This window comes from Aotus nancymaae, unplaced genomic scaffold (genome assembly GCF_030222135.1).
Source record: "Aotus nancymaae isolate 86718 unplaced genomic scaffold, 86718_ANA_hifiasm-v0.15.2.pri h1tg000058l, whole genome shotgun sequence".
NCBI classification, from domain to species: Eukaryota; Metazoa; Chordata; class Mammalia; order Primates; family Aotidae; genus Aotus; species Aotus nancymaae.
Window position 1 is genome coordinate 45,535,731 of NW_026988472.1, and position 23,807 is coordinate 45,559,537.

General features: G+C 40.3%; 1 pseudogene; it reads right to left on the reverse strand.

The window, feature by feature from the left end:
* Window positions 1-1,791: 1,791 nt before the first annotated feature.
* Window positions 1,792-2,333, reverse strand: LOC105705573 (U3 small nucleolar ribonucleoprotein protein IMP3-like; annotated as a pseudogene).
* Between the last annotated feature and the right edge of the window lie 21,474 nt (window positions 2,334-23,807).

Consider the following 23,807-nt stretch of genomic DNA (forward strand, 5'->3'; position numbering starts at 1 on the left):
CTTAATCGTATATATAAAATGTGGGAGTCAACCAGATGATCCTTAAGGGCTTATCTAGCTCAAAAACCCTATAATTCTATAAATAAATCACAGAATCCTTCAAATTTTGCATATGGCAGAGAAACAGACATAACAACTTAGAAAAGGAAGAGCCAGTACCTTTCACTTTTTCCCTCTTAAATTACTGACTAATCATCAAGGTTTTTCCTTTTGAATGGTTTATGAGAAGTCTTCAAATGTTGCCTTTTGTTATTTTTATACCCAAACTCTTCCACATATGAAGAGTAGAATAGCTAAGTAAATTAAAATTAAAATAATGAGAAAACATCTGCATTTATTAAAACTATTAAAAATCAAAGAGAAGTCAAATCTCATGCTAGCAAAACTGTTGAAAATAGCAACAAAATCCCTTTAGAAGATATTCTCATACACTTATCAAGTACCATAAATTTGTTTTGACTCAGCAAACCCTCTATTGCTAATTTATATTATAGAACTATTGTATTTCTCCAATTCTAAGACAGTTTCCATTTTAAGATACAATATTAATTTAATAATATATTTTAAAGAAAAAATACTGCCATCTTTATACTAAAATGGATCCTGATATATAATATGTAAAAGAAAAAAAATATGTATCTTGGAATTAAAGAAATACGAAAATTTAAAAGGAGAAAATCCACATGTATGAAGACCTTTACAACAGTTATTAAAAAAAAAAAAACAACAGCACTGCAGCCTGGCCAACATGGTGAAACCCCGTCTCTACTAAAAGTACAAAAAAAATTAGCGGGACATGGTTGTGCACACCTGTAATAACAGCAACTTGGGAGACTAAGGCAGGAGAATCACTTGAACCAGGGAGGCGGAGGTTGCAGTGAGCCAAGATCGCACCATTGCACTCCAGCCTCAGCAACAGAGCAAGACCCTATCTCAAAAATAAATAGATAAAAATAAACAGCACTGACATCCAATAATAAGGAAATTATTAATATATATATTATGTATAAGTACAATGGGATATAACATAGCTATTAAAACTTTTATGATAAAAATATAAAATCAAGAGAAAGTATTTCTAAAATGTTCCATAATATACAACATATATAAATGCATAAAATATATATTGCCTCATCAACTTAGAAATATGTTCATAAGAATAAAAGTTTAAAGGAACTCCAAACAAATGAAAATCATTATGTTTCTGAGATATTAGAATTACGTATGTATTTTTAAATGTTCCTCATATATATATATATATTGCACTTACAAAGCAGCTGAGGCATTTACTGGCATTAGGAAAGCATTCCTTTAAACAAGGGAGGAGAGCCTGAACACACTAGTCTCACTGTTTATAAAAACTTGAGCCCACCAAACTCTCCATCATTTCTACACAGCTTAACCATGGCCAGGAGCCAGAATTTGAGTTAAACGAATTGAACCAGTCCAGCTACAAGACGATAAAGCTAAACAGGGAGTGAGGATTTGCAGTTTTTGCTTTTACGTTACGAAGTTTCCAACGCAAGAAGCCAACGATACCCCAGAGCAGCACCAAGTTACCTCCCACTGTTTCCTGAGGCACAAAAATCAGTAGTCCAAGTTCTAAGAACATTTCCCGGAAAACAAGGACGCACCTCCCATGGCTCTGTGCATGACCTGACATTGATGAATCAAGTTCTTAGGAACCTACGACCGTCTGACACCCTTGGGGAGAGCACCCTCAGAGAATCTCCAGCATCAGGCCTCCGTTTTCCCATCTGTAAAAGACAACCGTGGAGAGTGGGAGAGCTGCTAGACTTCCAGATCGAAGTCATCGCGCTCCTCGTTGTACTCTAGCATGTGCCGCTTGATCTTGGAGGAGTCGACCCAAGTGACAAAGTCCTCCATGCTGCGCGTGACAAGGAAGGCGGGGTCAGTAACCACGTCAGAGCTCACGCGTATGTGGCCTTGCTCCACAAAGGCCACGGCAGCCTGAAGGTGCTGCGCCATGCACAGCTTGAGGAGCGGCTGTGGCAGAAGGACGAGGCCGTGACAAAGTCACAGAGCTCCAGCGAACCGCGCGTGGGCACCAGGCCGGAAGCATACAGCTTGTCCAGCAGCGCGGCGGAAGCGCCTACGCGGAACGGGTCGCCCTGCGGCAGGTCGCGCAGGCGCCGCGCCAGCTCACGCACGGCACGGCTCAGCTAATTATAGTGCGTGTAGTCCTCCCGCGGCTGCAGCCGGTAACGCCGCAACACGTGCAGCTCGTGCAGGTTGTGATCGGTGACCTCCCAGTTCAGGAAGTCCACCTGCTTCAGCAGCTTCTGCTCGTGGAACTTAAGCTTCCGCACCATGATGGCGGAAGCCTCAGAGGCAGGACCCGAAGCTGAGAGCGCGTTCTGACGACTTCCTAATATATTTTGAAAGCACTTTAACCACAAATTGAAGTTCCCATAAGCGTCCCTATCTTTTTAAATTGTATATATTTAAGGTATACAACATGATGTTTTGATCTACATATACACAATGAAGTGATTACTATAGGCAAGCAAATTAAAATATCCATCATGTCACATGGTTATCCTTATTTCCGTCTTTTTTCTGTGGTAAAAATACAGAAAATCTCTCAGCAAATTTCTGGTATACAATACAATATTATTAACCATAGTCTTTATTTTGTACATTAGATCTCTAGATTTATTCATCCTACATCACCGCAACTTTGTAACGTTTGACCAGATCTTCCAATTTCCCCTGTCACACCAAACATTTTTATTTTGACAGCCTATCTCTTCCCTGTGTTTTTCTTTGGGTCCAGTTTTCTCCCCTCCCTGACATAGCAGGTAATTTAACATTTAGCTGGACAGCCAAGAAGCAGCCATGGTGGGTGTGATTATCAGTAATAACAGATAATGTGTTTACACAATCATTTCTGTTCAGTTTCATAAGTAAAGAGTATAATGAGGTAGCCATTGAGAGCCAGAGCCAATAAAACAGTCACTTTTGTTTCTACCCAAGAGTCCTGCCTAGACCTGCAGGAACTAAATACTTTCCAAGGGAAGGGACTGGAGAGAATGCAGCATTGTCATCACCCGCAACAAACAGCATCTTTGGGATGCTGGTACTTCTCTTTCCTCACATGATGCTACCACTCTTTCTAGTTTAAAATGATAGCAGCCCTGAAGAATTTATGTCCTGTTACATTATAGCATAGAATGAATATATAGGGGTACTTCAATAACGAGCTTGCATATAAGTGTGATCTGCCTCAGAAAATTCAAACTATAAAACCCTAATATGAAAGTAGGAGAAATATTTGAATTTCAGAAGTTACTCCCCCCAGGGTTCCAAGAGTCACCTCCTATTTTCTCTACTTTCTCATCTCTTACTCAATAAACTCACTCGAACTGGCTTCTGCCCCAACCACTGCATGGAAATGGCTCATACCAGAATATTAAGAACATCCTGACCCTATATTTTAAAAATTAGTTTTAAACTTGTATTTTGAAATCATTTCAAATGTGTAGAAGATGTGCAAGAACAGTACAAAGAACTCCTATATGCCCTTTATACAGCTTCACCAGTTATGAATGTTTTGCCACATTTGCTCTCTCTTTCTCATATATATGCATACACACACACGTGAAAATATGTATATCTGTATGTATATATGTGTAAATATATGTATACAGTATATAGGTATGTCCCTTTCTCCAGTGGTACTTCAGTATTTTCTAAGAATGATGCTATTCTCTAATGTAACCACAGTGCAATTCTCAAATTTAGAAAATGTAATGGTGATATAAAGATTACTATTGTCTAGTATGTAGTCCTAATTCAAATTTTACCGAGTCTTAATAATTTTTAATGGAACTAAATTATTCTTATCAAAAAGCAATTTTCTAAAACAAAATAGGTTAATTTTCAAATTATTTTTAACATTTGCAGGGCTTTTAAACCATATTTACAGTAATTATTCACTCACTACCAGGATTTGTACCATGTGCTTCTACTTCAAGTCTTTATTTTGCTGGGTGCAGTGGCCCACACCTGTAATACCAACACTTTGAGAGTCTGAGGAGGGCGGATCACTTGAGGTCAGGAGTTCAAGACCAGCCTGGCCAACATGGTGAAACCCTGTCTCTATCAAAAATATTTAAAAAATAGCCAGGCATGGTGGTGCACGCTTGTAATCCCAGCTACATAGGAGGCTGAGGTGGGAGGATCACTTGAACCCGGGAAGCAGAGGTTGCAGTGAGCCGAGATGGCACCACTGCACTCCAGCCTGGGCAACAAAACGAGATTCCATCTCAAAACAAAAGTCTTTATTTTGATTAATCTTTCGGTCATGTATAGTACATCTGTGAGTAAATTTTTTCAAGGCCCATATATAAGCAAGAATTATTTCTTTGGCTTTCACATGTGACTTGATATAGAATTACTGAGTCACACACAGCTTTCTCTTTCAAAATATATATATGTTGCTTCGTGTATCCTGTATCATGTGACACCCAGGCAAAGTCTGATTATGTGCTTTGTTAATAATCTTTCCTTTTTTCTGGAAATCTATGGCATTCTTTTCCTTTCAAATTTAAAATGTCATTGTTCCCATTCAGGTATTGGGCAATTTTTGTCAATTTTGCTTTGACCACGACAGGGCCTTTTCATCTGAAGATGAAACATTTTTCTTGAGCTCAAGAAAACTTTATTCTCTTTTTCAAATATTTCTTATTTTCCCTTTATTCCAGAGTTTTCTTTTCAACATGTCAGTAAGTCATATATTGGATCTCTAGTGTCTGTCTCATATGTTTTCTCTTAGGCTCTCAGACTACATAAGTCTGAGGAAAAATGTGGCATACTTCGAGTTTGAAATGTCCTAGTATAGTTCATCTCCTGCTAAAAGCTGGAGCAGTTAATACCGTGACAGGCAGCTGTCTTGCCCTCCTTTCTAATGTACGATGCAAACTAAATGCGTGCAAGTGACAGAAAGGATTTTGTTCCGTTTTAAGACAGATTCTCGCTCTGTCGCCCAGACTGAAGTAGTGCGTCAGTGCCATCTTGGCTCACTGCAGCCTCCAACTCCCGGGCTCAAGTGACCCTCCCACTTCAGCCTCCGAGTAGCTGGGACTACAGGCACACACCCCCATGCCTGTCTAATTTTTGTATTTTTGTAGAGATGGGGTTTCGCCATGTTGCCCAGGCTGGTCTTGAACTCCTGGGCTCAAGCCATCCGCCCGCCTCAGCCTCCTGAGGTGCTGGGATCACCATCGTGAGGAACCGCGACCGGCCAAGTTTTTGAGGCTTCTTATTTTATAGAATTGGGTGAGGGTTGAGGGTACCAACCACACTTCTTCAGATAAGGAACTTTCAAATACCTCTGATACAGATGACCAGCAGCAGTCCACTCGGTCAGCCATATCTGAGTAGGCTGGCGGTTTTGTGCGGGTGCACAGGAAAACCATCACGTTGATCTCCGCAAGCCAGACGCTCCAGTCTTGCAGTGCCCGGATGTCTCGCGAGAACTCTAAGTTCACGAAGGTGCAGAAAGTGACGTGGGGCTGTGGCACAGCGACGTGGGGCTGTGGCACGAGGACGTGACCAGACTCTGCATCCTACGGAGCTGACGAGGTAAGAGGAGCGCCTCAGTTAACCACCACCCCCAACAGTCCAGGACCTACTGCATCTTACTGCCATGTCCTATTAGACATTTTGAATAATACACAGCAGTTGTTTTGCACCAGGTCCTTCTGTTTGGGGTTGTCTGATGTTTTCTCTTGAGTAGAATCAGGTTATGAATTTTTGGCAGGAGAACTTACAAGTGAAGTTGTGTCCTTACCAGTCAGTGTATTGTATCAGGAGGCACACAACATCACTTTGGTATTGCTTAATCATTTGGTTAAGGTGGTGTTCTCCAGGTTTGTCCACTGTAAAGGTACCTTTTCCCCATTTGCAACTAATAGGACCATTAATAAGGAGACATTTTGAGACTGAAAACCATAGCTTCTTTGGTTCCTGTTCTCCCTGTCTACTTCACAGGCACTTTTATGACAACATGTTAAGTAAGGGCCAACCGTTTTAGCTTCATCTCACCTTGCTCTTCTTTCTAAATGTCCTCTCTCGCCGGGCGCGGTGGCTCACGCCTGTAATCCCAGCACTTTGAGAAGCCGAGGTGGGTGGATCACGAGGTCAAGAAATCGAGACCACCTGGCCAACATAGCAAAACCCCGTCTCCACTAAAATACAAAAATTAGCTGGGCGTGGTGGTGTGCCCCTGTAGTCCCAGCTACTCGGGAGGCTGAGGCAGGAGAATTGCTTGAGGCCGGGAGGCGGAGGTTGAAGTGAGCTGAGATCGCACCACTGCACTCCAGCCTGGCGCCTGGTGACAAAGTGAGACTCTGTCTCAAAAAAAAAAAAAAAAAGTCCTCTCTCAGCTAGTGGTATCATCAATGTGCCCAGAGTCCCCAGATAGAAATATCAGGTATCTTTAACTTCTCCTTTTCCCTACACCCAAATAATCCACAAGTCCTGATTCTGTCTCAGAAACATCTCCCAAATCAGGCACCTCCTCTACTTAAACACTTCAACAGCCTCCAAGCCAGCCTCTGTACTTGCAGAATATTCTGCCTATTGTAGGCCATCCTCCATGCTATGCCTAGAATTATTTCCCCTAAACCTAAACCTAATGAGGTCACTTACTGCCCTGCTTAAAATCTATTATCTATTATTATCTGTTTGTTGATCTCACTTTTTATATATATACAGAAAATAAATGGTCAGGATCTATAGAATATCATCCAAGGCTCCATAGTTTGTCCCCAAACTACCTCCTTATCCTCCTAATCCACATGCCCCTCTTTTCCGCAAATCTCTGGCCCAAGTGAATCATCACTCCCAAACATTTCAAGTTCATTCAGAACCTTATGTCTTGGTCCCTGTTATTCCCTGAATTTGGGATGTCCTTCCTTCATTTATTCCTGTCACGATCTCACTTGGTCTTCTCAGACCTCTAGGAGATACAATCTTGTCTTTGAAGGTTCTTCTATCCCCTTCCTCACAGCAGTTAGTCGTCCTCTGTCTACGCCTATAAACTCCTAAATTATCAAGACTGTTTCTCAGTCAATATTGTACCTCCAAAACCTAGATAGTTCATAGTTTGTATTTAAGTTCATTTGAATAAATGAAGAATAGTGCAGCTGACAGTAAGCCTCAACAGTTGTCTGAACAAACGTGACACTGAATATAAAGCTTTGTATGTAACTGCATGAAAAATACATTTGTATCACAAAAACTACAATATATCTAGCCTCGACTGCATGACGGCTTCCATTTCCAAACTTGCTTAATATACAACTTAGTAGGCTTAACACCATTAAATAAGTTCAGGAAGAACAAGTAATTTTCCTCTTCACATACACGTATACTTACTGATTGACCGAGAGACTATCTTGAGTAAGATTCAAGTTATGTTTTAAGGATTCTTCCCTTGACACATTAAATGTTAGCTTTTAAAATGTATGAGTCTTACCAAGTTGAATAAAACTTAGTTTTGGCCAGGTGTGGTGGCTCACACCTATAATCCCAGTACATTGAGAGGCCGAGGTAGGTGGATCCCTTGAGCCCAGGAGTTCAAGACCAGCCTGGGCAATATGGTAAAACCCTGTCTCTACAGAAAATTTTAAAAATTAGCCAGGCATGGTGGCATGCACCTGTGGTCCTAGCTACTCAGGAGATTGAGGTGGAAGAATCGCTTGAGCTCACAACTTCAAGGCTGCTGTGAGCCATGTTCATATCCCTGCATTCCAGCCTGGGTGACAGAGCAAGACCCTGTTTCAAAAAACAAACAAACAAAAACAACTTAGTTTCTAACCTCAGTAATAAACCAAGATTTATTTATAAAAGTAGGAGAATAATACCTGTCTCCCAGGAGGATATTGATTAAATTGACTAAGAAAAACACATCTGAAAACAATTTGAATTGTAAAACAGCATACTAATATAACGTATTTTCAGACTTTCCAGTGAGTGTTGGCTATGATGTTAATGTTTTGCACTTAAAATAACCCTAGTTCTCTCTCTCTACTGTATCGTTATGATATTGTAGAGCAGTGCTTCTCAAATTTCAATGTACATACATATCAACTGAGATTCTTGTTAAAATGTAAATTCTTATTCAGTAAGGCTGGGGTGAGACCCAAGAGTCTACGTATCTATGAAGCTCTTGAAGGCCGCTAGTCCTGCTTGTTTGAGGACTCCACTTTGAGGAGCAGAAGTCTTAATCAGAGGTTCCCAACATTAGGTTCATCTAAAGAGTTTTCTAAAGAGGTGTACCTAATCAGAACTTCTAAGGAAGAGGGTCCAGTTGTCTGTATTTCTAATAACTCTTTTTCTCCAGGTGATTCTTAGGTGACCAGAACAATACCAGTAAATGGATAGTTATGGGGTTCAGGATATACTACCCCCAAAAATGGTACCTTGGCATTTGAAATAATAGCAGAAGCAGGAAGGTCACTCTTAGCTTTCTCTCATCCTTCTCCCCTGAAGCAGGGCATAAAAGAATTCTCTGACCTTCCTCTAAAGTAGGCCATAAAACCTTCATTCCAGAGATGTCCTTTCTATACTTGAAGAAAGGAATGTCCCTATCTCTGAAGACACAAAAACACAAAAAAGAATCTGAACAAACATGCCTTGCTAAGTTCCCCCCAGTCTATTACCATTAGATTGTCAACCTTAAATAATGAGACTCAGAAAATATAGTCAACTGTGCTTATTCGAGTTTATTTGAGTGCAAAGCTTGAGGATGGACACCCAGAAACACTGACTATAAAAGAATGGGTCAGCTTTCCAAAGTGGGGAAGTTAAGGTTTCACTTATATAGGCAGTTAACAAAGTTGCAACATTTTCCATACAAGGTTAAGATATATGATACAGCAATTTGGTTGGTTATAGCTTGCTACATTCCAAGGAAGTTTGCTTTAACATTCTGCGAGGAGGGGTGAGGATCTGAAGGGGGTCTTATCTCTAGTGCCACAAGGCCTTTTCTAATCACTTGCAGGAAAAAGTAGAAGTTGCAGCTGCATGCTACGTGACTCATGCCACATAGTCACATTCCTCTCAAAGCTCAAAATAATTTAAAGTTCCAATAGCTTTAAGTCTGAATTATTTAATTTCACAAGATCGTACCCTTTTGTCCCCCGATAATACTTATGCACAACCGTCTATAAAAAGTTTTCCCTATTTCTTTGATTCTTCATTTCTGAAGACTCCCATATCATGTAAAACTGATATTAAACAGATTTGTGTGGTTTTCTCTCATTAATCTCTCTTTTATTATAGATGCCTAGGATTACATCGATGGAGTGCTTTAGGTGTAGCGAATGAAACTCTGAGGACATGATCTGAAAGGAGATAGTGAAACAAGGAAATAGTTCAAATTCCTTGTATATGACATAAACCAGAATTGATGGAGAGCTGAAATATGAGAGAAGAGATGAAGGTCAGTCCTTTCTTTAATATATGAATACATAATAATCATATTTTAAGTGATTTGCTTTTTAGTATAGAGATTTATACTTCCTCTTCCCTTGTCATTCCAAATGTTCATTCCGTAAATTGTGCTATTATATGAAAATGCTTAGAATATTTGAGGAAATTGAGTCCATCAAGTTTTGGGAGTTCACGTCAGTTTTAGGTCAATTACAAAGGTGAGGGTGACCTTAGCTGATGTCTGATGAAGACCAGCTAGTTAATCCTATATAATCATACATAAAACAGACATTTATTTATAGTAGTTTGTAATGTATTCATATCCAGATTGCTCTGATTTCAATAAGTTGGTCAAAGAGCTAGAAAATTATATAAGAAATAATTTTAAATGTTCCATATGTACTGAAATATGTTGAGAAAATTTCTAACAAAGCCCAAGTTGTGTCCTAGTAGTAAAGTAGAAATACTATCATTGAAATATTGACTCTATCATGGCTTGGAGGCCTGAGAAAGTTGCAATTCCCAAAATTGCTTGATTCACTGTCTGAGTTAATTTAGCTATTAGAATAACCTGAGTCATTGCTATAACTTTAACTAGAATAATGCATCTCAATTGAGGTTTTTTCCTCCTCTTTTACCTTCCATGTTCAGGAAAAGAAAGAATATTATGACTAACAAAGTTATTTTTCAGAGATTTATTCCTAAAAACATATTTCAGATGACATTAACACCGAATTTAGAGTATTTTTCAAACAGTAAACAATGAAAATATCCTTATTAGGGGAAAAATAGTACTTTAAGAAGTACAGCGTTAATTTTTACCAGTTAAGGTAAAAGTATGTAACAACACATAAACCCCAAATCTCAGTGGCTTAAGAAAATAGAAATTTGGACCTTACATGAAAAGGAAATAAATTTCTATTTTCTTAAGCCACTGAGATTTGGGATTTCACCAGGGACCTGTCCCTCTCTGCCTGGGCATTTGTCTGCCTCCTGCCACTATCAAGGGCCAATAAGAGACAACATGGAGGATGGTGCCTGGAAGTTTTTAATGGGCCAGACCTGAAAGTCTCTCATTTTACTTCTGTCTGCATTCTGTTGACCAGGATGCAGTCACATGACCACACTTACTGCAAGGGCAGCTGGGTGCCCAGGAGGCAGAGGAGAGGGGTTTGTTCAACAACTAGCTAGTCTATGCCAAGATCTGTTCTTATGTGCCTCCTTTATCAATTTTTGAAGGCCTAGTTAGTGAAAAGTTATGGCCGTAATTATGAATCCACTACTGAAGACATAACTATAAAACAAAAATCTTATTGAATTAATGCATAGTAGTTACTAAAGTATGAAACCAAGGGTTGAAAACAATTTTTGAAGTTAATCCTGAGTTGGATAAATATTAAATTGAAATATGCCTGTTTCTGGAGATTTGCAGTTAATTCAAATGCCACTGTCATTATCATGTGGAGAGCTGTCACTTTACCTCATCTGGAAGAGTTGCTTTGTACCATGGATTCTTAGAAATGCTGTGTGCGTAAATAAATATTGCCTCCAATTACTTGACAAAGGCAGGCTGCCCAAAGAAAAAGCTACTCAGGTGGAGACAATTAAATGTGATTGCAATTGAATGACTCAGCTAGGGATGGGGAATCACAAGACCTAGGAGAGAACGAATTGTGTAGGAGTGGAATTGTGTGATCAAACCTAGGAAACAGTTGGCTAATCTCAGAGCATCAGTCTAAAGGCTTTTCATGTAAATGTAGAATCAGAGATTTGAGGAAAAAACAAGGGTCTAGGACAGCAAGCCCTATAGACCAGTAGCCAAATGGAGTGAGAAAAGACAAACAACTGAAACGGTTTCTTCTTTATGACATGGGTAGCATGTTCATTGAATTTCTAAAGCTGCACACACCTCTTTGTGATGAAAGAGGTCAGGGAATCTCATGGACTGTGCATAAATGAAAGAAAGTGCCTGGAAAGTCATCTTATTACCTCTTGTAGTGTTATCTCCAGATGCCCTCCTGTGAGGTGACTTAATAAGGCAGCCTTTCCCAAATGAGGAAGCACACAATGATAACAGCTGCCATTATAGAGCATACAGCATTGTAAACCACAAATCAAGCCCTGTAGTTAACTGATGGGCCCTGCCCTTGGCCAAGGGCTTTCCAAAGTTCACCTAAAAAACCCTCCTCCCATTGGAATCCAGGCACAGCTGACCAGCATTAACATTAAAACAGAGACCTTAAAACAGAATAGTCAAAAAGAGACTCTTTGTGACAGCATGGACCAGGTATGCTACTAACACATGTTATCCCTGTTTCAGGTGATGATTACTTTTGAAAGGAACTAACTTGCTAATTGTATTTCTTCTTTTTCCTGATAGTGCTAAATGAGTAAGATATATCAAACTGATTTAAAAATAGCAATTTTGGAGGGATAGCTTCCCTTCCTCTCTAAGTGTGATAGAAGATGGTTTGTCAAAGATGGATATATTTAGAAATAGAAACTAAACTTCATTCAGGTAGGCTTGCATATGAAAGAAAAAAAGACATATAAACTAAACTTGCTGGTAGAAATATTAAAAATATTAAAATGGGTCAACTTAAGCAGTATTTGCTACTCTCAGGAGTTATTTTCTAAAGAATTAATTAGTGACTGAAAAAATATCATGAGAGAAGTTATTGCCCAAGCTCTATGTATTTTTTCCTATATGGGGCTAGGCACTAGGCTTATATGAGAGTAAAAGCATGGCCATTGCTTGTCTGGAGTCTTCAATTCAAGGAAGAAAAAAAGGTAATATTCAAATATTAAAATCACTTGGGGAGTTTTAAAAGATACTGTTGCCTGGGCCCCACTCCCAGAGATTCTGATTGCTGGAGGGCTCTGGAGGGTCACTGGACACTAGTGAGACCCTAGCCCCAGCCAGCTATTTTGGGATGAGTTGGTAAGAATTTGGGATGAGTTGGAATGATATGAAAGACAAGAAGCTTTTTTTTCTTTTTTTTTTTTTTTTGAGACAGAGTCTTACACTGTCACCCAGGTTGGAGTGCAGTGGCGTGATCTCAGCTCACTGCAACCTCCTCCTCCTGGGTTCAAGCAATTCTCCTGCTTCAGCCTCCCAAGTAGCTGGGATTATATGCACCCACCACCATGCCCAGCTAATTTTTTGTATTTTTAGTAGAGACAGGGTTTCACCATGTTGGCCAGGCTGGTCTCAAACTCCTGACCTCAGATGATCCACCTACCTGGGCCTCCCAAAGTATTAGGATTACAGGTGTGAGCCACCGTGCCTGACTAAGACAAGAAACTTTTATTGCAAAGCAAAGGTACACACTTAAGAGAAAAGTGTGGGTGTGCTCATGAGAATGAGTTGCCCACAATGGAGTATGGGTTTCTAATTTTTGGGTATGTTTTTTTAATTAAGCGGTAAAATAATCATTAGGTATCCTGGAAAAGAAGGGGATTTCAGCCCTGCCCCAACTCCCAATTACTGCCCCCTTTCTCTCTTATGTTGGTTTGCCCAGAAGAGTCATGGACATGTCACCCTGACCAAGATTTTTGTCATTTTCTCTACCTTATTTGGGGTTTTCTGTTATCCTGTCGTTTCTCTCCCTGTTTCTTGTTTTAGCTGTTGTCTGGGTTTTTCCATCCTCCTGCAACTGCACAGTGCTATTCCTATCTCACAAGGTACATAGCCAAGGTTGAGACCCTCTGTTAATGGACGTATAAGAAGCGTTCAGAACACAGGGGAGAGGAGAGGTAGTTGGTCTAGGGGTGATAGGGTATGATGACTTTGAGCTACGATTTGAAGGATGAGCAGGAGTTTCCCAAGTACAGAAATCAGGGAAGTCATTTTGGGAAACGATATATGTGAAGATGCAAGGACAGGAAAGAGCATAGCATTTTGAGGCAATTACTATTAGTGAGTGCTGCTGGGGTGTAATATGTAATGGGAAAGGATGGGGGCAGATGAGGCAGAAGCCAGATCCCAGGTGTGTTTAGTCCATGCTAATAAAGTTAGGTTTTATTTCATAGGCAATGGAGAGCTACTGAGGAATTTTGAGCAAGATAAGAGCTGAGAAAATGAGGATACTGTTTACTAAAATAATCAAATACCCTGCATGCTTTTATGCCATGTTTCATGTTCAAATGAAGAAGAAAACATCCTTTAAAAACTACGTCTTTAAAAACACAAACAAAAGACAATACAATGAGTTTGGTTCTATATTCATTAAATTCTGTTGGATGAAAATGTAACAGTTATGCAGGCACAGATGCTCCCATATCCATGCCCCTAGACTGGAACATACCTGGAGAACTGGCAGTTCTATATTCATTAAATTCTTTTGGATGATCAGGTCTCCCTACCATTCTTCAACTTCAGGATTTCCTGCCTCCTCCCTCTATCTAACTCTTTCATTTTTTTCACTCCTATTAAATTCTTTCCTGCTATCTTCTGTTTAAATGCTGTTTAAATCTGATTGACATGACTAATATTAAATAAGATAATATATCATTCTGATTGAGAGCTTGGACTGTGAGATTAGATCATCTCTGCCATTGACCAGCCATATAATATAGGAGGCACCTCTATTAGTCAGGAGAGGATAGGCTATGCTGGAGTGACAAACAGCTCCAAATGTTTGTTTATCTCTTACATTACATGTACATTGCAAGGCAGCTGGGAGCTCTTTTCATGTTTCCTCCCTCTGAGATCCAGGCTGATAATGCAGCCACCATCTTCAATGTTGTCAGTCACTGTGGCAGAAGGGAAAAGAGAGCCCTGAAGAGTTGTGGGGCTACAATCAGTGCTCAGCCTGGAAATGACAATCGTCACTTTCACAAACATCTCATGGGCCATATTTAGTGAATATGGTGTCAGCCAAAGACAGGATGCAAGCCTAGCATGTTCTCTGAAAGTGGAGGAATAGCAATATTTGGTGAAAAGTCCTATTTAGTCCACGGCATTTAAATCTAGTGTCTCTAATCTTTGATTCCTTCATTTGAACCATGTGGATAGGAGTAGCACATACCCCAGAGAGTTGTTGCAAGTATTAGATGAGGTAATGAATATAAAGCACTTAGGATAATGCCCAGCAATGGTCAGCTCTCCATCAGTGTTTAGTGTTATTACTCTGTGATACACAAAAGGAGCAAAAAGGGTGGCAAATAAGAGAGAAATAGAAGCTTCAAGAGTTTTTTTTTTTTTTTTTTGGACAATAATGCAGAGTATGAGTTAGAATAATGAGATTAGATAGAATAAGGAGAGTTCCATGGTATTTCTCATTCCTTCAGGACTTGTATACTGATGTTATGATTGCATTTATTGCATTGAAAGGTGAGCCCATGCCTTATTTTTCATGGATGTTGGTCCTAGATCTCCAATTTAGATTTTTATCTGCTCAAGTGTCAGGCCTGTTTGAGCAAAGTTGTCGAGGCTTGAACCCATGAGGCACAAGGAGTGTAGGCTACAATAGAGGAAAAGAACATTAAACCCGTAAGCCTTAACAGATACAGGAAGTGATAAGGAGAAAATTTCTTGCCTCTCCTTTGACAAAACTGTTAAAACATCTACCCCGGAGTCATGAACTTGTCTGGAGAATTCTAAGAGGTTTATCCATGCTTGGCTCCAGGGAAGACAACTTAGATGTGTTTGAGGATGATCCTGTGCCCTTGCTGCCTGGCAAGGGTGGGCATTCAGACCCCAAAGTTTTAAGGACCTGACTTTGATGATTGTAAGAGAAACACATTATCAACAATTCATGTAGTTTCTGCTTCAGCTGTAGAGACAGAAGAATGGAGAGAATAATTAAGCATGGTCTTGCCTCTAAAGAGGAGTCAGGTACTATCACAGTCACTGTCACAGAGGCAGAAGAATGGAGAACATGTTTAAGGATGGCCTTACCTGTAAATTGTAGTCATTGTACTGTCATGTTCACTTTCAAGCTGAACAGTGAAAAACAGCACACCCACAGCATTTGCTAAATAAAGGCCAAGAAAATTATCATGCAATTCATCCATCTTCTCTCTCTGGCTTCCCTGGGAGGCCCCTTTCCAATCCAGTGAATGGATTTGTTATACATCATGCAGATAATAGCATAAAATTAATAAATCAGAATGTTATCTTTAAAAATAATGGATATATTACTCTTCTATTTTCCCCCAAGCCTAGAATTTAAAAAATAAAATTAGTACAAGGAAAAAAAACTCATTTAAACGGAGAATGGGAAGATTAGAATGCAAGAGGAAATTATGTTGTTGCCAAAGACGAGTCCTGGCAGACCCTCCGACTGACCTTCAATGACAGGCCACAGGCATGCAACACTCTAGCATACTGAATGTTATTCTATATTTGGATTTTTATTTTATTTTATTTTACTTTTGCAATGGAGTCTTGCTCTGTCACCAGGCTGAAGTGCAGTGGCACGATCTCGGCTCACTGCAACCTCCGCCTCCCAGGTTCAAGTGATTCTCCTGCCTCAGCCTTCCAAGTAGCTGGGACTACAGGTGTAAGCCACCATGCCCAGCTAATTTTTGTACTTTTAGTAGAGATGGGGTTTTACCATGTTGGTCAGGATGGTCTCAATCCCTTGATCTCGTGATGTACCCACCTCGGTCTCCTGAAGTGCTGGGATTACAGGCTTGAGCCACCATGCCCAGCCTATTTGGATATTTTTTAAAGGCAATTCCGTTCTGCTGTAGATCAACCCCTCTCACATAACTACAAATCCATATTCAATCACAGCAGAAGCCAGTTCTGGATCTTATGCCTGGTATTTACCAGGAGTTGCAAATATTTGGAAATATGACATTGACAAGAAGCTTGTCTGACCTCAAGGTATACTCTTATCCCTGATGATGCATTTGTTTCAAAATGTTGAGATCCCAGAATAATCCAATTTGTGACATATGTTGGTATGTGTATTTGAATAATGTAGACTTGGTAGAAGAAAATGGACTGGGGTTGGGGATTAAATTATCTACATAAAATTTTAAATCTCAAGGATGTTCCAAAGAGTACAGAGAAACTCACTGGTGCTCTCCTGAGCAGAGTAGTCCTTCCTGAGCTAGCCAGGGAATTTTCACAAGGCACCTTAGAACATTCATGTGATGGACAGATTAAGTAAAAAGCCAGATTGTTGCACTTACAGACAGATTCACCCTTTCTTCATCATAGACAGCATAAATGAAACTTTCTCCCTGTATCTGAGAGAGATGAAGTTTGACATACATGTTGTCCTTAGCAGATTCTGTTTCTTCTGCATGCTTGCTTTTATGGGTTTTTAGCTCTGAATCTCCTTCCTGAAAATATGTCATTTTCATTTGTCCCCAGAAATAAAACCTGTTTATCCTTGCTTTTCCACGATTGAACATTTAATTTGTTGGATAGTTTTGTAAGCAAACAATTAAACAGTATGGAGGTATTGGGATTTAGGAAACAGCACAGGGTCTGAAGGCCTTGGGGCCCCAGATCCTCATGGTGTCTCTGCAACCCAAGGACAATGACTCTTATTTATGTATTTACATCACACCTTTTTTTTTTTTTTTGACAGAGTCTCACTCTGTCACCCAGGCTGCTGGAATGCAGTGGTGTGATCTCAGCTCACCACAGCCTCTGCCTCCTGAGCTGAAGCGATTCTTGTACCTTAGCTACCCAAGTAGCTGGGATTATAGGAGTATGCCACCGTGCCCAGCTAATTTTTGCAATTTTAGTAGAGATGAGGTTTCACCATGTTGACCAGGCTGGTCTCAAACTTCTGGCCTCAAGTAGTCTGCCTGCCTTGGCCTCCCAAAGTTACATCACACCTTTTAAACACACACACACACACACACACGTGTGTGCGCATGATGGCTTTCAATAAAAGAAACACATAAAATTGGGTTCATACAATGGCAGTGGAAAACAAAAATCAAGAAAAGGCAGAGAAGCCAAATATGCAAGCCACAAAAGTTAATATAGTTACTGGCAATACAGATAAAAATCACTGTGGGCAGAAAGGTAAAGCAGGGCCATTACACATAACTTTTCTTATTTTTCGGAGACAGTTTCTCTTAATACTAAAATTTAAACTTTTTATTAAAGAAACCTTGGACTATATGTTATAAAGTAAACAATTTTACAAAAATAAGGATGTTATTGTTAAATGGCTAGTAAGCCTGATTATAGGCCAAGAACATGCTCTAAAACAGGGATTTTTAGCTTGGGATTCGCAGATCTTGAGTCTGTAGGTGGAATCCATGGTATCTATGGGCTTGGATGGAAAAAAAAAATTGCATCCTTGCTTTCATCAACCCCTAACCGACATTTAGCATTTCTTTTGAGTGTGCATGAAGCCTACACAGAATTTTAGCAATACTTGTAACTTTTTCACCGATAGAAATCACAGATTTTTTTTTTTTTTTTTTTTTTGAGACGGAGTTTCGCTCTTGTTACCCAGACTGGAGTGCAATGGCGTGATCTCGGCTCACCGCAACCTCCGCCTCCTGGGTTCAAGCAATTCTCCTGCCTCAGCCTCCCGAGTATCTGGGACTACAGGCGTGCACCACCATACCCAGCTAATTTTTTTGTGTTTTTAGCAGAGATGGGGTTTCACCATGTTGACCAGGATGGTCTCGATCTCTTGACCTCATGATCCACCCGCCTCGGCCTCCCAAAAATTACAATACAGTTGTTGCAGATATTTCAAAAATTCATTTGTTTTCATTGACACTTTGAAATTACAATTGCTATTAGACCTCAGGCAGCTCTTGTTTGTAATGCTTTCTCTAAGAAGTGTATATGTTGCTATATTAAAGTATTTTGATAACTGAATTTTAGTAAAAGTGGTTTTCTTTGTAAGCTCATGCCTTTTTATTTATGGATTTAAACACTTGCTCTGGGGAGAGTCCATAGGCTTCCCCAGATCACCATTAGGCTCTGTGGCATAGAAAAAGATCTGACGTTTGCTCTAAAGTATAACTTGGAGAAGAAAATTTTGTATAGGAGGTAAGAGCTTAACCTAACATGGTATAGAACTTTCTAATGATCTGACTTGACGTAAGTAGAGGCTTAGCAAACCTAGAAAAGGGATAAAATAGTATGTCTCTTAAATTGTTGTCAAGTCTCCATATGCAGTCTGGGTTGAACCTTCTCGTTGGTAAGTGGTCAAAGAGAGCATCCTCTACATTGACTGCCACCAGTATTGGCCATGAGCCTGGTGGACAAGTGACTAGGGTGAACGTCTCCACGATAGTCAAACCCCTGGGGAAAACTGGATCCCTGGATCCGTGAGCTACATAGGATTTTTTCCGGTCCTGAACCACACAGAAGACCTGGTTTACCTGATTTTCCTTGTCTTTGAGGTGAAAAAAGGACGAAACCGAAAGGGGGAGGAAGTGGAAAAGAAAAGACGAAAGAATGGGAAAGCAAAAAAAAAAAGAGAGACTGCTTACCAAAATAGCCGGTGGTGTGCGTCTGTGGGCTGGTCAGTAGGTAGATCTCTTCATGGAGGGAGCACAAGAACAGGGACGGGGCTTTGGTCTCCCGTAGGAGTTCCCCTGTCCCGGGCTTCCAGCACCAAATATTAAGAACGTGGCTTTGAATGAAGAGACCCCCGCAAACGGGCTTTGTGTGAGCAACATGGCTGTTTATTCACCTGGGTGCAGGTGGGCTAAGGCCGAAAAGGGCGTTAGCAAAGGGCAGTGGGGTAGGAGTTGGTTTTATAGGTTTGGGGTGGGCAGTAGAAAGTTACTGAGTAAGATCAGTTACAGCGGTGGGGGTAGGGGCAAGGAGTATACATTACCATAAGTTCAGTTACAATGGTGGGTGGGGTAAGAGTAGTTAAGATGGTAGGGTGGGGTGAGGAGTAGTCACATTATCATAATAACAGTTAAGATGGCAGACTGGGGTGAGGGGAAGCTTTTGTCCAGGAGAATCTCTGCTGGTCGATCAGGGATAATGGCAAATGCAGGTGGGGGGTGGGGGATGGGTCAGCTGAGGCAGGCAGGACTTTAGACTTTCTGGGTCCAGGCTTGCACATGGAGGCCTGACAATTATATACCACTTTCTGCTCAAAAATTTCATGTTCCTGTGTATCTGCTACAATTATGAAGAGTGACCAGTGAGTGAGATTCAAGGGACCCTACACTCTGCTTGTCAAATTGTATCCTATTCATTGAATGACTAAAAACAGAATGTGTATTTTGCTTTTCTCACGTGGCCTTTTCTCTCTTTATCTGAAATCATATCCTTCTGGATTAAGATCTCCGGGAGCAACCAATTTGCTGAATTATGAGAAAATAGCCCCAGGGTGGGCCAGATTCTGATAGTATTTGTTGCATTATAATATTGGATATTATATGCCATCTAGGACCTTTTATTATATCTCTAATGTTCTCAAGTATCCTTCAGTTAGATTCTGGCACCCATTTGGAAGGATGGAATGTACCAGTGCTTCTGTTTACCTGACCTTCTTCCCTTCAAACCTCCTAAGACTGCTCTACCCTAACATCTGCTCAAGCCAGGCCTCCAATACTCCATAACAGTCTGTTATCATAGAGCATTTTTCCAATGTCAAACATTCTTTGTCTTTTACAGGATTGTAACCCTGGCTCTACCCTGTTTAAGGGTGCAGGAAATATTTAAGTACCTTGTTATTGAAGTATAACATACGTAGGGAAAAATGTGCAACTTCTAAGTTTTAAGCTTGATGAATTTCTGCAAAGTGAGCATACCTGTGTAAACACTTCTCAGATAGAGAAAGTGAATATTGCCTACACCCGAGAAACTCTCTTTTGTCCCCTGTCGTCATACCCCCACTCCCACCCCACCAAGGTTAACCATGAAGCTGACTTCTAGCAGCACAGATTGGTTTTGCTTAGTTTTTTATACTTTAGAGAAATAAAATCATGAAGTATTCCATTTGTCTCTGGATTTTTTTGCTCAACACTGTGAGATTCAAGTTACTGGAAATTTTTAAACTCAAAAGTTCAGTTCTTGTTTATTCCTTTTGAGGTTTAGCGTATGGTATGGGGAAAAGAACAAAAATTTTTTTTTTTAGGAAAGTTGATTCTCAGGGGACCTAAGAATTCAGCCCTCATAGTTTAGATAACACTATGTTTTAGTTGCTGTGTGTTTTCTTTTTCTTAGAAATTGAGCTCTGGTTATAATTCTGCTTCCTGTCAAGAGTTAGGGTTGACTACAATAAGCCTATAGGCTCAGATATGTTGGATGCCTTGCAGAGAAATTGTATCTGAACTATTTTTTTTTTTTTTGAGAGAGTCTAACTGTTGCCCAGGCTGGAGTGCAGTGATGTGATCACTGCTCACTGCAGCCTCGACCTCCTGGGGCTCAGGTGATCCTCCCACCTCAGCTGTCCAAGTAACTGGGACTACAGTGTGTGCCACCATGCCTGGCTAATTTTTTATATTTTTTTGTGGAGATGAGCTTTCGCCATGTTTCCCAGTCTGGTCTCTAACTCCTGGGCTCAAGTGATCCACCTGCCTCAGCCTCAAAAACTGCTGGGATTATATGCATGAGACACCACGCCCAGCCTATCTGAACTCTTGAAAGCAATTTTACTTGGAAGTTATACTTTACTGTCATTCAAAGCCAAGCAGAACATCATCTACACATTTAGAGTAAACCAGAAAGTGTTCAATATATTTACTCACTTTTTCTTTTTTTCTTGCTGCTTTTCTGTATTACATGCTTTAAAGTGCAGATAAGTGGAATCAACATGGTACTGTGGGACAATGCAGAACCAGGGATAGAAGACAACTTTTTTTTTGTTCTGACCACAGGCGTATACAGCTGTGTTGCACCAATTAAGCCTCGGTAGCCTTCATTTCTCAGGCTCGGTTTGAGGATCAGAATGAGATGTGTGATGCGTATGAGACACAGCACAAACCGAATTGTGTGTCCCACAGTTGCAAGCTATCCCCACATCACTGTATTCACACACTCCATGCTTGCTTTTCTTATTCATGGTAGATTTTATTCGTTCTACGTGCCTACCATGAATTTCTCTCTGCCTGATTGTCCATATTCCTGTCCTGCCTGCCCTTGGAGGCCTTGCCCAAACTCCAGCATTTCCATGGTCTCTGTCATCTGTTCCCACCCCTTTCTTTTTCTTTCTTGGACTCCACTTGTCCTTATGGTCAAGGTCACACTGCTTTGTTTGGTGTTTCCCATCTGCCTTCTTTCCTCAAATACATTGTAAATTCTGTGGGAAAAAATAAACGTGCACATTTTTTGAGGAGCCCACCATCTTAAAGAGGACATGGTAGGCATTGCATAATGAGTTTTTCTTCCTTTTCCAAACATGGGGCAAAATCAGTCAACTTTTATAGGCTGGTGTGAGCTAGCTCCAGCACTCCAGTAGGCAAAATGCTATAAATAAGAAGTTTCTTTAAAACAAACATTGTATGCTTCTTCCTGATTCATAAGAGAACCTCATATTTGGTTGGGTAAAAAGTCATCCTGTTACTTCTCAATCTCTCAAAAGAAGGTTAGGGCTGGGCACTGTGGCTCACGCCTGTAATCCCAGCACTTTGGGAGCCTGAGGTGGGCGGATCACGAGGTCAAGAGATTGAGACCATCCTGGCCAACACAGTGAAACCCTGTCTCTACTAAAAATACAAACAAATTAGCCAGGTGTGGTGGCATGCACCTGTGGTCCCAGCTACTCTGGAGGCTGAGGCGGAAGAATCGCTTGAACCCAGGAGGTGGAGGTTACAGTGAGCCGAGATTGCGCCACTGCATTCTAGCCTGGTGACAGAGCAAGATTCCGTCTCAAAAAAAAAAAAAAAAAAAGAAGGTTGGATATGAGCATTTTTCAAGAAATAGGTTTACATGGACAGATGCTGAAAGCCAGTGCCTGACTTTTCAGAAGCATCTTGCTCTGTCTTTCAAGCATGGCAAATACCATAAAGTGATGAATCTATATCATGTGTGACTTGGTGGCACCTTAGTTAAAAATGCTACTCTTCTAACCACAGAACTGTGCTGCAGCTTTGATTTTAAATATGAGAATGTTCCCATAGTGGTAAATGTGTCCCCAACCTGCTGAAGCTTTGAGAAGAAGGCCATCAATCGATGAGGCACATGAAAATGGTCTTCGAAGTTGTGGTGTGACAGGGGTGTCAGGATACCAGGGTGGCTTCCTAAAGGGAAAGGTACACAAAGCAACCAAAGACCCTATACATTCCTTGAATTTTTTGAGAGATTATGTACTAAAGTCTCAACAATATGCTTACAATCCTTCAGTAATCATCTGGCTAGCAGAAGGACGGGTTCTCTTAAATAACCATATGAAGTACATTTTTAAACAATCCATGCCTATGTACAGAAAAAATGATTTAGTGAAGTCAACAGAAGGTTCTCAAAAGCCTCAATAAACATTTATCTGAGATGTAATAAATTTGGACTCAGCCTCAAGTCAGCTCTTTGGAGGTTTATTACTTCTAGGTCACAAAGAAAGAGCAAGATGAAATACACAGGAACATCTCTATGAATAGTCATATTAAGGAATAATGGAACTATTATTCCTACGTGTCTAGCTAGGCCCTGATCTTTTGTTTCCTAACTCAGGGAGAGCCAGAAACTGACCTACATACCAATCATTTATTTTCTTTATTTTCCTGAATTAAAAATGAAGTCACTGTACAAAAGTGGTTAGTTTCCACAGGGGAAAAGAAAATCAAGGAAATGATACAAATGGTTTGCATTTAAAGGATCTTTGTAAAAAATGAAAAGCAATTCTCTGGGACTACAGAGCTGAAAATAAAGCATGTGGGCACTTTTGGTGGAAGGCACGGGGGTTTGACAACTGCAAGTGGACTTAGGAAGTACCTGACTCAGTTGGTTTTATGGTAAGGCTGAACGGGATTTGATTCCTTGCCTTAAAATCGGGTGCTACAGGGTGGGTGGGTCCTCCTGATTGCTTAGACTCTCTGTTCTCACTGCTTAGAATTTTGCTTCTGCTATGAACATTATATAAAATAATCACTGTAGAAGGCACGTAAAACACATCCAGTTAAGACCAGTGTCACTGTATCCTCATCCTTCATTTGGCAGGTGAGGAAACAGACCCAGAAATATGAAGAGTTAAGTCCAAGGTCACACACTCATATGATTCCCACCAGTATGGGGGTATATCAGTCCTCTGGACTGCTATTTTCATGTGGATTTCAACTGACAAGAAAGATGATCTCTGTTTGCAGATGACATGGTCATATGTATAGAAAACCTTAAAGATTATACACACAGACCCATTAGAAACTACCCAATGAATTCAGCAGTTGCAGGATATGAAACCAACACAAAATGAATACATTTCTTTATACTAATAATGAACAAACTGAGAAAA